Consider the following 18,888-nt stretch of genomic DNA (forward strand, 5'->3'; position numbering starts at 1 on the left):
CCTTCATGGTCAAATAGCAGCTAGGAAACCATTGCTAAGGAGAAGAAACCCAAGGAATGCCCGTTAGACCAGTAGGAATCTGTGCTTTGGTCTGAGTCCAAGTTGGAGATCTTTGGTTCCAACCGCCGTGTCTTTGTGCAACGCAGAAAAGGTGAATGGATGGATTCTACATGCCTGGTTCCCAGCGTGAAGCATGGAGGAGGAGGTTTGATGGTGTGGGGGTGCTTTGCTGGTGACACTGTTGGGGATTTATTCCATATTGAAGGCATACTGAACCAGCATGGCTACCACAGAATCCTGCAGCGACATGCCATCCCATCTGGTTTGCGTTAAGTTGGACCATCATTTATTTTTCAACAGGACAATGACCTCAAACACACCTCCAGGATGTGTAAGGGATATTTGACCATGAAAGAGAGTGATGGAGGGCTGCGCCTCCACAGTCACCGGACCTGAACCCAATCAAGATGGTTTAGGGAGAGCTGGACCGCAGAGTGAAGGCAAGAGGACCAACAAGTGCTGAGCATCTCTGGGAACTCCTTCAGGAATGTTGGGAAACCATTTCAAGTGACTACCTCTGGAAGCTCTTTAAGAGAATGCCAAGAGTGTGCAAAGCAGTAATCAGAGCAAAGGGTGGATACTTTGAAGAAACTAGAATATAAGACATGTTTTCAGTTATTTCACAGTTTTTTTGTTAAGTACATAATTCCACATGTGTTCATTGATAGTTTTGATGCCTTCAGTGAAAATCTACAATGTAAATGGTCATGAAAATAAAGGAAACGCATTGAATGAGAAGGTGTGTCCAAAATTTTGGCCTTTATGTTTTTATGTATGTATGTATGTATGTATGTATGTATGTATGTATGTATGTCAGTCATGCTCTAGTAAAGTATATGCAGCCGTCGGTGTGGTGGGGTGGGTGGTGTCGTTGTGTGTGTGTGTGTGGTGTGTGTGTGTGTGTGTGTGTGTGTGTGTGTGTGTGTGTGTGTGTGTGTGTAGGGTGGATTTCAAAAGAACCCCTTCTAGCTCTTCATCTGATGCCCTACAAAGGGCCCGCCACGCCGCCGGGGCCTGTGTGTATGTGTCTACAAAAAGAGCACCATCTTTTATCCTAGAACTGATACAAAAGGCCACCGACATGGTGGTGAGGACTGAGATATTGTTGCTCTGAGCACCAAACCTTCACACGCCTACACACACAGCCACAGAATGGTCACGTTACACCCTTGAGGAGAGGTCCCACACACACACACACACACACACACACACACACACACACACACACACACACACACACACACACACACACACACACACACACACACACACACACACACACACACACACACACACACACACACACACACACACACACACACACACACACACACACACACACACACACACACACACACCCACACACACACACACACACACACACACACACACACACACACACACACACACCAGGGGTCTTGAATGTTTTTAGGCCAAGGACCTCTTGACTGAAAGAGAGACGGAGTAGGGACCCCTACTTCATATACTGTATAAAATGAACTGGGCCTACAATAACATGTAGGGCGGCCCAAAGCCTTGATATGTATACTTTAGTGCTCAGAAACCTAAGCTATTAAAATAATAATTGTCAGCATGATTTATTTCTTTTAATGTTACACATACATGTGGCACAGTGAACACTTAGGATTAACTGTATCTTTGAATCTTCATGACTACCTATAGGCCAGCCTAACATTAGTGGGGATTTTTTGGAATAATGTTAAGACGTTGAGATTTTTGAAAAAACTTTCAAAAATTAACAGTAATTTGTAGGCACACTTGCGGTAACTCTGAGGACCCCCTAGGGCTCCCTGACACAATCTTTCCACTTACCCCTGGTAACAGTATAATTACCCTCTGGAGTACATGTCATGATGTCCCGATAATAAAACTATGACAGAAAAACAACACTGAAACTAAGAATCTTAAAAATGCTATTTTGTTTTGCCCAATCCCTCCAAAACACACACACCCAGTAACCAGCTCACAGGGAAGCTGCTGGCTCTAAGACAAAGAGCTGGCATAACATCTACAAATAAAGGGAGAAGACAAAAGGAAAAAGGGGAAGGCTGAGTTCATGGTTTAGAAATATAACCAATGGAGGAAGTGACATGTGCTAGGAGACTAAACATGCATGTGTATACAAACAAAACACCAAGAAAACCCACAAATAATCATTTCATACAACAGAGCATCAAATGAGAACATGTTTGTTGTTATTCAATTAAGTATGGTATCTTTTCAAGTTTGGGCATTGGACCAAAAAGCATCACAAAAGCCTGGTGACTTTATTCATGTGCCGCTTGGCGGGCCTTAGCAGGCCACTTTATGTCACTTACCCGCCCTGGTTCACACTAAAATGCAGCAACCAGGATATCCTGTCAAATGTCGGTACCAGCAGCTAGTAACAACTCTCAGCAGCAGCCAACCAACCTCCCGCAGAGGCATGTGCCAGATAAGAGGACACCAAGCCACTCTGGTGCACATACTGTACTGGTGTGTGTGTGTTGTGTGTGGTGTGTGTGGTGTGTGTGTGTGTGTGTGTGTGTGTGTGTGTGTGTGTGTGTGTGTGTGTGTGTGTGTGTGTGTGTCTGGATATATAAATCTGCACACACAGGAGAACGAGCATGGAGCTACAGTGTATTGCTGAACAAGGTACAAGCGTAGCCTAAATAGTGTGTTGTGAGCAGACCAAGCCGGCAATTTGAGGTAAACAAGTGAGTCAGAAACAATTAGAGGCACTTGGATGGCACTCTGCAAACCCAGATAATCAAAACACTGGAACATTTAGAGACAAGGAGAGGGAAAAAAAAGAAGACACTGAAATTAGTCCCACAGGCACACAACTAATCCATAATGTGTATTGTGAAGGAACCTTCATATCGCCAAGTAATTACTTTCCAACACAACAGACTGTTATTAGCAGTGCAAGTATGCTCATCTTTATCCTTCCCAAAATTACAAACTACTGATAGCACATTTTAATCCCCCAAAAACCATGAGGCCATAACGTTCAACTGTCTTAAAACTCATCTGTCCTTTGACATTTCCATTCTTTTCTGGTTAGATGTGTAAAAAAACAAACACTTTGAGTCCCATCTCAGGTCATCCAGCAAGCATGTACGCTACGTACTAGGACATTTATTACTCCAGACTGCAAACATGTAACCACAATGTTTGGGCCCAGTGGTGGCACACTAGAAAGGAGGAGACAGGAGAGTGCACAGAGCCGCACCCTAAGGCCTACTGCATCCTGTGTAGCGGGAAGGAAGAGCAAAAAACACCAAGAATATGTAAGGACTCACCCGGAAAACTTGACAGGTTGGCTAGTTCTTTCCCCAATCAACCGGCAACTTCTGCTAACAACTGCTTAAAGTGGCGGGAGAAGGCAGCTCTTTCCTAAGCAACTTCAGTCTAAGTGTGTGCCTGCAAATGAAGGGCCTTCAGCATCATAAGCCATAGACAAAGACTTCGCAACGGTCGCTGTGCTTCGCCTCAGGCATAAGAGAGTGCAGAGAGTCGGACAGAAGGAGGAAGTAGGCGTTTGTCGAGAAAAGAGGAAACAGGTCTTTCAGCAGAGAAAGCGGCAACATTTAAAGAGAAGATGACGTTAAAAGAGTAAAAAGAGTCTAATTCACACGTAAAGAAAAAACATGAATCCATCCCGACAAATTAAAAACACACTTTATTGAGCTGAGTTTAATTAAGGCTAATCATTTCTCATAAATAATAGTTTATACACTTCAGGTTTTGTATGAATTAAACAAACAAGATAGAAACTGTTAATAAGTGAGCTCCTACTTCTAGTCTTTATGCAAAGCTAAGCGGCTGCTGGCTGTAGCCTTAAATCTGCTGGACAGATATGATAGTAAAGAAGTGTATTTCCGAAAATATCAAACTATTGCTTTAATGTCACAGCTAACCTACGAGAGACATGATGCATATCATCCAGGAAAGGGTCAAGGAGAAAAGTCTAAAAACCTCTTTCAAACTATTATAAGTCATATTTAATGATGCACTTAATGCTGCTGTTCAAACACTGCCAGAGAGCAGGTGATTACCACAAACGTAGCACACGCTTTCACCTCCTCCCCAATCACAACAGATGTAACAGAGTCAGAACAAGCGCCAAAAGAGTGAGTCAGATGGTTTACACACGGCCACAAAAGACCACTGATCACGAGCTAAGAGGCTAAATGCCCAAATGAAGCATATACAGTGTGAAGTGAACAGGGCAATGATATCTTCATGTCAGACTGCCGTGAGACTAAAGGGCCATCTGTACAAGAGTCACACAAAACACAGATGTTTACTCCACCCATTCTGAGGTCACCTTTGGTTTGTATGAGCCTCATAAATGCAGACATACAGGACATCCAGTTCTGACTCAAACTCCCTGAGTGCCGATGAAGTATCCAAGTAGGAAAACATTTCAACACAGCAACACCAGCAAAAAACAACAAGCTAATAGAAACATTTCATATCCTTATTGAGGTTTTGTCTTGGGCCAACCTGGGGAAATAAGAGAAGGAAGACAGGGCCATACGAGACTTGAGCCGTCATGTGTTTAGGGTTGGCCTCAACAAAACATTTCATGGAGACCCGAGGGAAGTGAAAAGGACCTTTGCTACTAATGAATCCCTGCAAGACAACTAAGAAGACTTTTGTGTGATCAACACACAACTGTGTCAGGGAAGCTTAAAACAGAGTGAGGTCTGCTGAGTCAGAGATCTCAGTGGGGACTCTGCCCAACTCCATGTAAAAGCTTTAATAATCTATCCAAACTGTCTCAGCCCCCCTTGTGGATACCCTGCCTCTGTGCTTTCCATCGGCCCCACTGACCCATCCAGAATGCTGCACTCTGTCAAAATCCACCTCGTCAACCCCTTTTACATTCCCTATGACGGCTGCTCTTGTCAAAATTTAAATCCTGTGTGATTTGAGTCAAAACGCTGCTGAGGAGTTTCATCCCATCACTCTATCAAAGCCAAAGTCTACCCTGCCATATTTTTTATACATAGTCAAAAATGGAAAATGGTATTGCCAAACCCACTGAGCAAGAATCAAACCGCCAACTGTTAACAGCCAGCTTAAAAGCATACAATTGACGAGTGGTTGGTACCAGTGTGTCTTCTGGAACTGATAAGAAGTGGTTGGTAATTATGACCTGCTGCTAGTTTATATGTGCGTCATTCTTCTTGGTTATGGTTTTATAAACTCCAATCTGCAAATCTCAATTATCTTTTTTTAACTCACTCAAGGAGCAGCAGATTGTAGCTGAGTCAGAGCGTTAACCTGACCGTCGTGGCGGTTTGTTGTTCAAGTACTGCATCTTGTTAGGAACTCAAACATACATTTTTCTAACCTTTTTGACTATTGACTTAGGTAATCGATATTTTAGGAGGAAAAAAACTAATAGATAAATAAATAATTTTCTTTTTCCCTTCTCAGTTAGAAACCAGCAATGTGTACGATTTTGATTGATCGTTGTAACAACAGTTTGACTAATTATCAAAATATTTGTATTTTGTTATCGTGTGGACTATTCAAGAGAAACTTGACTATTATCAGTCAGCTGTGGCTCTGACCCCTGCCCACATTACTACCAGATGCATGTTGGTGATTCAAAAATGTGAGCGAATGGTTACACTCAACTCTAAATGGCTCTCAATGAGAGTATCAGCTGAAAACCCAAAATGTAAATGCAGTTGTTGGATAATAATACCCGACCGGTGTTGACGTCATTCGCTCTATTAGTGTTTCATAAGCAGTTTTCTTCTTACCATTTTTTTTCAAACATGAAATGATTCTGTACATTCCCTCAGTCTGCTTGCAGAGGAGGTTGTCAGGCAAAGATAATTCCACAATACCTCAGGGGATCATCAAATATTCAAAACCACATCCAAATTTATTCCACTTGAAGAGGAGTAACATGCTTTACTTGTAATCCAGTGGTCATGATCCATTCATTTCAACGTACGGTGTTACATATGGTTACAGTCGACAGGAAGCTGGGTCCTAATTTAGTTTCCAAACTGCAAATAACATTTCAAAACAACACCTCAAAAGTAGGTGTATGATCACACAATGCCCTGCACCCCAAAACAACACAAGCTCTCAAACAGAACAGTAACCAAGAGTCTGAGGAGGAAGTCTGAACTACTGGGGGACTAAATTACATTACAATTATCATGGGCCGTATGTAAAAACAGCAGCAGAGTCCTCCATTAAATTGTAGTTTGGAGTCCATATCAACATCATCAACGCACATCCTTGTACGCAGACGGTCTGCCAATCATTTACACATGATTACATCACAAAGATGATAATTCAATGATGATGAGAAAACTCTACAGTCATGAGAACATGACTGTAGAGTTTTTCAGAAATGGTACATACTGTAAAATGTGGTATAATTTCCACTGGACAAAGACAGAGACTCCCCACTTACAATATAGTCCAAATTGCCCTTTTCCAACAGAGTAAACAGCCACAGCCTGCAGTGAAGACCACAGAAGCAACGTTAATGGATACACAGCCTGCTAGCTACAGCAGCTACTTAATTGGACCAAACACTCCTGGGTCAATCTTTCTGCATGACATGTCAAATAGAGTTACACTGCTAGTTGGATGTTAGTGCCCACGGGTTGCGCAAGTGTCCACATATTTTCCTTGGTGATACTTTATAAAGTAATAATTGTAAGGTGCTCATAGAGGCTAATGTGCTGCTGACTCCCTTCTTGTCTTTCAGTAGTTTTACACACCATTGGTCCAGTGAATTACTATGATGAAAAATGATCTTAACCTTTATGGCGTAAAGGAGACAACAAACAGCAAGCTTATATTGGCCGTGCTGTGAACGTTATGCTTGTGTAATAAGCTGCCAACATGCTAATTCACAAGGGCATTCTTTAAACAAATATTACTTCTCCTGAGGGGTTCCATTAAAACCATTTTGGGAAGCATGCTTAGTCGCTCTCATGCTGAGAGTTAAATGAGAAGATGGATATGACAGTCGTGTCTACCGTAAATACGTAGTTGAAGCTAGCTAACAGTTAGCTAAGCTTCACATAAATATACAAAAAACAACTGGCCCAGCTTTCTACCAAAGGTTGCGAGATTTAGCTAGCAGTGCCTCTAACGCTTACTTAGTTGTCATTTCTCACAACATTTTTAAACTTCAGCTTTAGTATGGACTAAAAAAATGAATGGGCTCATCCGGTAGGCATATTTTGTTACCTTTTGACAGAGCCAGGCTAGTCGTTACCCGGTTTCTAGTTTTTGTACGATGCTAAGCAAAGCTAACTGTCTGCTGGCTCTAGCTTAATTTTTAACGCATATCTGAAATTGGTATTGCTCTTTTTGACTCACAGCAAAAAATTTAATAACTGTTGTTCCCAAATTGCCAAACTATTTCTTTAAATAATATATGATGATAATACTACATTCAGTCAACACTAAGTAATACATTTGTTTGGTGTTTGATGGCCAAGTGCCATTATCTATTTATCAAAGTCCTGACCGATGACTGAATTAATCTGGATTTTCATTCTAACTGATTAGGTGCTTACAGCATCTTCTACAACATAGCGTTACATGTCTGATAGGCATATTTTATACACCACATGCCTGCTAGTCTGGAGCATAAAAACTCTTATAGAAATAAAAAGTAATCTTACAAAAGCAGCAGTTGGCAAATAAAGTTGCTATACGCTCAGTTCTTTAAAGAAAAAAGTGATCTTAAAAAAGGACGAAATTGTTAAAAATCCAGTCATTCACGGTGTTGCCTTTACCATTCAATTCAGCAGGGTTAAGCGCAAATCTCTCGATTCTACCAAGAGTTTCGAAATGAAAAAAGGCTGAAATCCCACTTCCTCAAAGTGTTAAAATTACACCCCAGACTGCAGGGCAGAAGTACCGGACAAAATGTTGTCATGGAAAAGATCACACAACCACAAGTGTATATACAAGCAAATAAGAACAAGCGTAAAACTCCCTTCTGCGTGGCTTCTCATTCATAAAACACAGACAGCAATTATCACATTCCAGCTAACCAAATACAGCTCTTGAGGGACTTCCATCCCTTAACTGGATTAGCGCTGTTCATGAGAGAGATAATGATCACATAACTTCTGTGTGCAAAAAAGGGCATAATCGTGGTTCCCAAAACGCCAAACTATTTCTTTAAGAAATATATGATGATAATACTACAATTAGTCGATACTGATCAGTGTTAAAGATGTTTGGTGTTTGATGGCCAAGTGCCATTATCTCATTATCAATGTCATAGCTGATGACTGAATAAATTTGGATTTTCATTCTAATTGAGTGTTTTTCAGCATTAAAACATCCGAGTTACAAAATGCTGAGAATGAGCAGACCAACATGGTGACACATTGTTTACAAATCAGGTTCACCACTCCCTGATCATCTCAGGATATTTTTGAACATTTAAGTGCTTATGAAACATTACCTGTACCATTAAAATACCCCAGTGTGCATATTTTAATCCTCATGTGTATTCAAGAGTGTTACATAAAGTCACTATTACACGTTTTTTTTCTCCATTGCCTCGCTAACTGAAACACAATAGGCTATGTGCCCTGTTCAAACGTAATGTTCTTTCTCTTTAGATTTAAAAATAACATGCCATCCTCCCCCATTACATAACTCAATATCAGTCAGCATCAAGGTCGGCGGTGAGAGCTTAAAAACAGAAAAGAGTAGCACAATTAGGTGTTTACCCTGGAAGCCTTTTCACTGCCAGTTAGGAAGAGAGTGTGTGTGTGTGTGTGTGTGTGTGTGTGTGTGTGTGTGTGTGTGTGTGTGTGTGAGAGAGGGAGAGAGCGTGAGAGAGCCCACAGGCTTATTGAGTCACTGACAGTGTGACCTTCTGCTCTCAGGCTCCTCAGCCACGTTGGAAGCAGCCTATTCAGGTCAAACACTCACTCTTCAAATTGTATTTGTCCCCATGCTGACACATATAAAAGGATTCAGTTATGGAAATACTGCCCAATTCAATGATGTCTTCAAAAGTCGACAATTGCAACTCTGAAAGTTGTCTGCAGCGGCGGGAAACATTGCAGGGACGGTTGGATTATTGCTGTAATGCAAACAACCAATGCACCATATTGTGTACATGCTGACTTCTGCAATTAGCAAATATACATTAGTATCTATTTAAGTTGTAAACAGGCTTAGATCCTTAGAAATTTGGATTTGCGAATACACCACACCATCCCAATTTCCTCCAAAAAACTATTCTGCACACTCAACCACTCACCCATTCTGATCTTCACCAGAAGGCTTTTACGGGCCTCAGATTAAATTCTAAGGCTTATAACAGTGGTTTCTAAACCTTATATTACCTCGGCTAGAGATGTCTGTTAGGGAAATGAAAATGTCAGCTATGCTATGTGCGTCCCTAGATGAATCCACAATGGCTGGTCTGGCTACAGGCCTATTGGGTCGTTGGTGTAATCAACTTACATAGCTGGACCATTAGGACTAAGCTGGAAAGAAGAGTCTGGATGCTTAAAGGAACAAATTATGGCATGTGACTGCCATAATACTCAAAACAGCAGCAGCATATGAATCTAATCACACTGCAGACTATGGGAGGGAATTCGCCCAAATGTTTATTGTGGTGTAAATTTACTCCAGGACTGACACTGGTACTATTCAAGTGTTGTCTTATGAATACATTTAATTGGAAAGTAGGCTGAAACCTTTTATGTTCTCTAAATTGAGGACATTAAGTAATAAAACAAGACAGACTTTTTACAATAGTGTGGTATTTATAGCAAAGAACTTACTCACACATCAAACAAAATTAATTAAACAAACAAGCTTATTCCCTTTCTTCCAAAGAGTTAAATCAAAAATGTGTCATGTTATATCGCAGTTGCTTAATCTGTTAAAAAAAATAAAAACGTGTAAAAAGGTGTCAAGCAATCAACAGAGACTCCGCCTAAAATTAGTCCGACTCATAAACCCCACAAAACCACAACTTGTTGTTTTTAACTTGTTTTTTGTACAAATTAAACAAACAAGATGCAATGTTATTTGTGAGTTTAACATGCTGCCTGTAGCCATATATTGAATTGACAGATATGAGTGGTATCACTCATCTAATCTGACTCTTGGCAGGAAGCAAAAATAATTAGCTATTTAGTCAAAAGCTCATTCTAATACATGCAACATATTCTAATAATGCGCAACAAAGAATTAAAAACAAAAATTGTAAAAATAAATAAAAAATAAAAATAAAAACATTACCACGTGAGAGATACAAAAGTATGAAAAGTGTTAAAAAATAAAGACATTATCCAACTGTAAAATCTTATACCTAATTTATCATAAAAAGCAAAGCTTTTTTTCCATATCATGAAAAATGAAACAAGTGCTGAGAACTGCTGCGAGCTTAATAGAGTCAAATGAAACCCAATAAAAGTGTGCCTCGTTACAAAAGACACAACAGTTTGTGATGTAGAGAAACACAACAAACAAAGTGCAATTCTTCAAAAGCAGCAGAATGTGTGTGTGTGTCTTACTGATCATGGCAGACAATGATTGGAGCCTCTGGGGCCACGCTTCAAGGAACAAGCCTACCTGAAAAAGTTCACTGGACCCCTCTGTGTGTGTTTGTGTGTGAGAATGTCTAGAGGGGATGGACCACACAAAAGCCCTTCTAGGTCCCGTGACTGAGAAGGGGATGAATGCTGCTTTTTGGTTGGTTAGAGAGGGAAGTCATGGAAACCGGTCTATAGTCCCATTGTCTAACTGTGAAGCCTGTGTCTGTGTGTGTGTCTGTGTGTGTGTGTGTGTGTGCTGGAGGAGGCGGGAGGCGTAGAATCAGGAGCAACCAGCACGGAATTCTTCATTCACAAGCAGAAAAACGCCTCCATCATAAAGTGACCTTGAGCATTTCTCATCAGTCTCTCTCCTTCCCTCCCTCCCTCCCTCAGTGGGTACATTTCAGAAAAGGCAAACAAACACATGAACTGCCTTTGTCTGTAAAACACAAGACATATTTCATGTTACATAGCTTGGTTTTCATTGAAAAAAAACAGAGAGTCACTTATGAGCAGCTCCAGTTTTCACATTGTGTAACTAATCAAACAGTGTTACTGCAGGGTAAATCAATAACTGTTCTCCAGCATAGCGTTACATGTCTGATAGGCATGTTTTATACACCACATGCCTGCTAGTCTGGAGCAAAACAACTTTTACGGAAAAATACACCTTACAAAAGCAGTAGTCGGCAAATCAAGTTGCTATATGCTCAGTTCTTTAAATCTCACTTCCTCAAAGAGTTAAAATTACACCCTAGACAGCAGGGGGGGGGGGGAGGCTTCTCATTCATAAAACACAGATAGCAGTTATCACATATGCCAGGTAACTTCCATCCCTTAACTGGATTAGCGCTGTTCATGAGAGAAGATTCTGTGTGCTAATTGAAAACCAAACAGGCAGGTGCTTTGGGAAGTAACTTGCACACACACCCACAGAGCCCAAAAAAAAAAAAAAAAAAAAAGAGCAGAGCGCTCTGCCGACCAGGCATGAGTTGTGTGGAAGTCCCAGAATAGAGCAGTGAGGATTATGCAAGAACAATACTGTAGCTAAAGGCTTAGTTCCACCCATTTTAGAAAGAAAAGAAAACTTTTCTATGGCAGAGTGAGGTAACAACTCTTCATATGTTATGGTGCCCATCTTGTTTAACACGTCTCTTTTCAAAATGAATGAACACAGATGGAGGGATTCAAGCCAGGGTGAAAATGTTGGGCCTTATCAATACCACAAACCTACCTATGCAGGGGTAAACCAAACAACATAGGAAAATGTAACTTAAAATTGGTCATAATAAAGAAATGATGTAAGGTGTTCCAACATTAAGTCTGAGCAGGCACACTCATTGATCTTGTTGAAGAGGCTGGAGCATCACTCCATATATACATAGTATACATACCACATAATAATACAGAAAAAATATTATATGCTGTGTGTGTGCTGCAGGTGTCCACATCCCATTTCTACAACTTACCTATTGCAAGATATTACAAATTAGTTGTCGCAAAATCCTGCCTGTACCTACTCATCTGAAACTAAGATTTAGGGTGAGCACAAAAAAACGTTCCCCTTCAGCAGATGAGATAACAGACGTGTCAAATTCTGCACAGCCATTCAAGTGGCGTAAAAATCATCCCTGGAAAACACACTAGAGTTTGGGGGACTCTAAATTTAACTGTGAAATAGTGTTATACAGTAAATATATACTGAATATATTTTTATAGATAAACACATGATAAAGTTTAGTACTGGAAACAGCAACCATGGAGGTTGTGAAAAAGAATTTTTCAATTTGGGAAATCACAAAGACGATTTGAGGGTATCCACCCGCCACTGTTTGCTGGACTAAAAGTTATATTAAAACACTGAGCATGTTCTTGTAACAGAGCACTAAAAAAAGGATAACCGTTATATCTACAGTCAGTGGGGTTATAAGAGGCTACTGGTTAGCTGATGACTAGAGAGCTCTTTCAGACCTGCTCTGTTACATTACAGCAGCTTAACTCCCGCTGCTCACAGTGCCGACATGTGCTCCATCGAGTTAAATGGGATGTGAAGGATTGGGCATCCCGGGTCAGGGAATTTCCATTGCAAATGATTGTTGAGGCACCAAGGCCAGGCTTTCAATTCGGGCAATGCTTAGACAAACATACACAACCAGGATTCCTTTTAGACGTTCTGGTATCAGGGAGAGCCATGCAGTTGAACACAGGATGTTGGTGTATATCCTGTCAAAGTGTTTGCATTGCAGTGCAGGTTTTCCCATGAAACTCCCAATGGACAAAAGGTTTGTGAAACGTTTTGGTGAAACAGGACAGACTCAACATACAAAAACACTGCTACTGTAGAAGTACATTAGACGAAATCAGAATAGATTCTTAGAAATGTTGGTCAAAGTAAAAGACCCCATTATCAATGGTTGTGGTAACTTGATTGTATAAACATCCAGTCTTAGCATGCACTACTGCAAAACACACACAGAAAATACCACATAATTACTTTAATGTGCGAACAAGATGGCATAAAAAAGGTATTAATAGAAATAGAACTAAATAAACAATGCAGCCCTTGTGTATTCAGTTATGAAGCAACAATACTATCAGATGTTAAAGTTAAAGTGAGCTGATGCTAGGACGACTTTCAATACTACATACTGTACTGCAGTTTGTACTTTTTTTTTACTTTTTTTAAAAGGTTGGCTTGTGTAGCATGCTTGTAGTTCTTCTGGAAAAAAATGATATGAATGAACCCTACAATTAAATAATTATCAGAAGATCTATTATTGTCTTTAGCCCGCCTGCTGATAAACAAACATTTAGCCCCGCAGGTCTTTCTGTGCCATCTCTTACACTTACAAAGTTAAGTGACATTTCTGTGCTACCAATAATTTGTGCTGCTGTGAACTCCTGCTGCAATGTGTACACGTCATATACATCTTTTAATGGAAACATGGACTCCACTTAGCTAAATTCAATAGCTCAGAGGATTAACATCTCCGCTGAAGCATGTAATAACCAAGAGGTTATATCATCATCATAACTCAACGAACCATAATCCGCCGCTGCCTCTTTAATGGCTTTCAAAGTGTGTCAAGGCCCAAATCACTCCTACCGGTCACATTTTTAATGAACATGCCGTCCTCTAAAGTGTCAGTCTGTCAGTCCTTCCGCCCGGCATTTGAATGCTGTGCCATTCTATCCCCTGTTGGGGTGTTCTAGCCTAGATCGAGATGTGCGAAGAGCCCAAGAACATTTGGGATTGATTTGTGGCTATTTTTACTTGTCCTACTTGAACTAAATGGTTCAGATACTCAGAGGAAGAAGTCAGGAGCTGAAAAGGCTTATTGAACTCATGAAAAAAAGAAATAACTGGAAAGCTAAATGGTGGTATGAGAGTGGACACTTTAGTGTAGAGCTTTCAGAGACAGAGAGATTTACAGGCTACTGGCATTCAAAGGAGTGAAAATTAACGTGCTGAAAAAGACAAATTTCCATGAGCGCGCGCGCGCACGCACACACACACACACACACACACACGGCAGGTTTAATAAAGGAAAAGGTGGAGTAAGCTGTCTCTAGTGACATTGCATCTTCATAGACTTGATGCACACAGTAGCAACATTTCTTCCAGAAGCCACACAGGACAACTGCACACATGCAGCGCTGAGCACACATAACTCCCCTTATTAAACCATAACTCAGGAGACAATACAGGCCCTCAACAACACTCATTACCTAAGCATATAGCGAGTAGGCTTCTGTTCAATGTTGCAGGCGCCACAATTATGTTCACACTGATGACTATCATCACAAGCGTAATAAGTGCTCTACGGGTGCACTGACATTATGGAAGATGGTTATGGGCTATCTTGTTGAAATCTCCCGCTGCCATCGCCAGCTCTCTGTGGTATATAGTCATACATGCACGCTGAGAGCTAGTGTAATGTTAGCTTGTATATCTGGTCTAGGTGCTGTGAAAGGATTCAGTCACTTCACAGATCAGCCGTCTACTCGAGGTGACTGGCACAAGTGAGTGGGAACAAAGGAGTCACTGTGGCTGTCACACTCGCTCTTCGTTACGCTCACCCTTTGCTCTGCCAGCTGTCTCTCTGTCCCCTCCCACAGCACCCCCAGCTGTGGCTATGCATCAAGCTACCCTTAATTCCACATATGCAAACACACCCACCATCACACATCTTGGGTGGCTTCAGGACCTGGCTTTACCAAAACGCTCTCTTCCCCCCTGCTGAGTGCTCTTTGCCTATCCGCCATACTGACTGCACTGCTGGAGACACAATGTTATTCACCACCACCGGCTCATCAGTATCACACCACTGCACGCAGCCACAACACATGAGCTCATGCTTGCTACAAATAATATACTGGATATTCAAAATATTTTCCATTTGATTCTGGCTTTCTTCTTGTCTTCTAGAGTACTGTCTCACTCAGATGCATGCTATTGTTCTTTTGCTCATTCCTGCCTACTGAGACTCTGCCCTGCCTCCACTTTATTTCACCACAACTCCCTCCCCTCTCCTGACAGATGCCCCATGCCAATCTTTGGGCTCACCCATTAATTTGCTAACCCCTAAACACTGCCCTCAGCCTCCCACTCTCCACAGCCTTTCTATTATTTATTTATCCCCTGCGTCTTTTTTCTTTTTTTAAACCATATGCTACACCCATGCCCTCCCCTTGCTATGTTTACCCACTGACAGGCTCCAGCCCTGTCGCCAGCTCGGCCTCCACCCTAGCATCGCTCCTGCGTGCCTAGCCCGAGTCCTTCGAGGCCATTCATTGAGGCTTTGCTCGTGGTTGCCTTATTATTGTCATTGGGGGCTTCGCTTGTGGTACGGAGGCAGCAACAAGAAATGGGGCAGAAGTCGTGCTATTTATGGACTGGAGCATAGAATTCAAAGAACTTTTGCCTTTTATGGGTTAATTGCTTGTAAACCACATTTATGTGAAACAGAGAGACGGGGGGGGGGGGGGGGGGGGGGGGGGGGCAAGAGAAACACAAGTGGAGGGCATTCTTCAGGCCATGCTTTCATTGCTGTGGGTACGATGTCATTGGATGATGTAATCCGTGCATAGCAGACCTCATGCATCCATTCACGGAATACATGGAAACAGACATCAGACAACATGTTTCACTTGTCAGCTTGTCTTGAAGAACATTAATGACTAACTACATTACATTGGGTTGTGCCTGCCTGTCTTGACCTCTCTTCACACTTCCTGTCAACAGAAAATGGATTGGTTCGTATGCCGTAAGCAGATATTGAGAGGAAGTGGCTCACTTTCCACCCTCTGTTCAAAAGAGGCGTTTTCAATTGTACTAAACATCTACTTCTGAAACCTCCTGCTTCGTATATAAAAACTTTCACCACGTCTGAAGACTGTTATGCATCCGGTAGCTCTCCAGTTGCCATTGGTATTTCCTGTTCCTTTCTTCAACAGCAATGTCTGGGCTTTAAAATGCTACCAGACAAGTTGGATGTACACAAAAACACAAACAAACAGTGTGTTAAGCTTTCATTCCCGACAACAAAAGAACAGACACAGCAACAAGCCCCGAAGGCAACATTAAACCCAGCTAGTCCTCCACTACAATAACCCTCTTCTCTCAATAGAGAGCCATGCGGAACCCAGCGAAGCTGAACCACGTTGTTCTTCAGTTTTTTTAGCTCGGAATAAAATAAGAGCTAGGCACACTGACAACGTGCAACATCCACAGGAAATGGAAAAAACTGATGTGTAGCCAGCATGGACCAGCCAGGATGACACAGGGTTAGGCAGGTGGTTTACAGATGGGCAATCTGCTCAGGCCACAAAAAAGTAACAGAATCTCAAACTGGTTGTCCTATGGGTGTCTTCACAACAGAAATACTCTTTACTACGTTTTGCTAATATTGGTTTGAAGTGAGCCAACAGCCTCATACGTTGTTGCAATTACTCAGCTCCCAACCTCATCAGGCAGAAAAGACCCAAATAAAGGATTGATGAATTGTTTGTATGCATTTATGAACATCCATTTATTTGTCTGGCATGCCTGATAGCAAACTTAAATTAAAAGAAACTCATTTAAAAACTTAGAAAAAAAAAAAATTAGAAACAAGGACAAGTTGAAATGTCGCTCCTTGTACAGGGTAAATAAAATATGCGCTATCCAATGAGCTCTCTGGTTGAGCTTCTCCTGTTAATGTGCATCAACACACCCCTGAGCAAGGCTTTGGTGGACCTAAAAAACGTCTACATGGCATGTAGCAGCCACAGATCACATTTAACAGGTGATGAAAGACAGTGTCAGGGTGTGAGAGTGATAATGGCTCGTTTCTACTGGCTGATTGGAGCCAACAGAAACATACTTCAGGCTGCAACTGAGCTTAAAAGTAGCAGCAGGAGAGACTACCACTGGAGCCGTGTGTAGGTCGATATATTCCAGATGTCCTGTTGAACACGGCTGCTGGTCAATATGTGGGCAGCGAAGATCAGGAGATGAGCAATAGGTGTACACAGAGTTATTTAGATGGAAAGATCCAGTGAGACCATATAAGTGAAAAATGGAGAGGAGTAGGGCTGCACAATTAATCAAATTTTAATCGCGATCACAATTTAGACTTCCCACGATCAAATTTGCGTGATCGAGCGATTATTTTTTTAAAGCGTCATGTCATAGAACGCTCCGGGTTTTTTCCAAAGCCAATCTACCGCTCCGTAAAGCCTCTGCTCATGAGCAAGCCAGAGTTGTTCCTGCACCGCGCAGCTTAGTTTCTAGATGTAGACAGTCACAAAGGACGGAGTAACAGGAGGGAAACTCAACAGATAGTCGGTTATACATCAGTCTCAAGGTTTACCAGTTTACCAGTAAACGCAACACTTTGTCCCGTCTGTTGTTTTTCAGACAACAGCAGTGACCAGTGCTAGTCGGTGCTAGTAGCGTCTGTTAGCTGTTAGCTCCTCTAGGACGCACCGGTGCTAATGTCCTCTCATCCGCTGCAATGCTGTTTATATGAATATGGTTTAATTTTCCGTTACGTGACCCATTTTGTCTGTAAAGCCGTGCCTGTGTTGAATCTCTCCTCGACTCTCTCTCCTCTTACAGTCCGGCAGGCCCTGCCACACAGCGGCCGCCGGTCCACACTTCTGATATTTGTCTACAGTTTTAATTGTTATTAACACAGCTGTATATTGTTAAGTATGTGAGGCAAACCTGTATTTGTACCAGTGTTTCCGCTGGTAACTCTGCTATCGCGGCCGCTACGGCGAAGGACACAGAAGTTATTGAATGCAACTAACTTCAGTTGGTAGAGTAACAGCGTGTGAGACGGAGGCTGTTGGACTTGGGCCAGAGATGTGACCCATTGCGAGAATATCATAGTTCATAAAAATGCAGCCCATTGACGATACAGACATTTCATACACACGACGTGTGTATGCGCCGTTCGACCCGTGCTGGACCCGTTCATAATGATCAGCCGTCTCTGTGAGTAGCGTCCATCACACTCCCTCTCGCAGTTATATATAGCCTACGTGACGACAAAATTTGTTTTGGTTAAAATCAACAAATAATCGTGGGAATAATCGCGATCCAAATTTTGATCAAAATAATCGTGATTATCATTTTGGCCATAATTGTGCAGCCCTAGAGAGGAGGCAGAAAAATAGATACAGGGTATGAAAATGTGGGGAAAAAGGGGATCAGCTAGTGAAGTCTTACAAGGGAGACATGAAGACAGTCTGACAGCAAAAGGAAGAGATATCAAAGTGTCTTGGTTTCGAATGGCCTTCTGTGTTTTGATTTATTCAGAGACCCTGGCATAAAACAGAGGGAAAACACCTTCAGTCCAAGGCTTGCAGTTCCCCAGCCATAGAGAACGAGCGAGCAGGTGACCTTGGCATGTTATGAGAGGCCCTCCACTCCTCCTCAGTCCGCTTGCTCTCGAGGTAGCCTCGACTAGCCTCGCTGTAAATACCGGTGCGGCACGGTGACATCGCAGAAGCTTGCGTCGTGACAGAATGGGTTCAAATCCTTAATCTCAGCTCGGTGCATTAATTATGAAATACAGTGGGGAGAACAAGTATTTGATACACTGCCGTTTTGCAGGTTTTCCTACTTACAAAGCATGCAGAGGTCTGTAATTTTTTATCATAGGTACACTTCAACTGTGAGACACGGAATCTAAAATGACAGGACATAAGTACACCTACCGACTAGTAAGAATTCCGGCTCTCACAGACCTGTTAGTTTTTCTTT

General features: G+C 41.8%; 1 protein-coding gene across 5 annotated transcripts in view; it reads right to left on the bottom strand.

Annotated features, from left to right (window-relative positions):
* The window catches only part of elmo1 (engulfment and cell motility 1 (ced-12 homolog, C. elegans)), a 99,928-nt gene that overhangs the window by 72,158 nt on the left and 8,882 nt on the right, over positions 1 to 18,888 (bottom strand). Inside the window, exon 1 of one of the 5 annotated variants that reach the window (XM_032534946.1) lies at positions 3,366 to 3,591. The exons of the other annotated variants lie outside the window; for them this stretch is intronic. The gene's annotated coding sequence lies outside the window, so the exon portion shown is untranslated. Of the gene's footprint in view, positions 1 to 3,365; positions 3,592 to 18,888 lie in introns of those variants that run through there. 5 annotated transcript variants of the gene reach the window in all.

This window comes from Etheostoma spectabile, chromosome 14 (assembly GCF_008692095.1).
Source record: "Etheostoma spectabile isolate EspeVRDwgs_2016 chromosome 14, UIUC_Espe_1.0, whole genome shotgun sequence".
Taxonomy (NCBI): domain Eukaryota; kingdom Metazoa; phylum Chordata; class Actinopteri; order Perciformes; family Percidae; genus Etheostoma; species Etheostoma spectabile.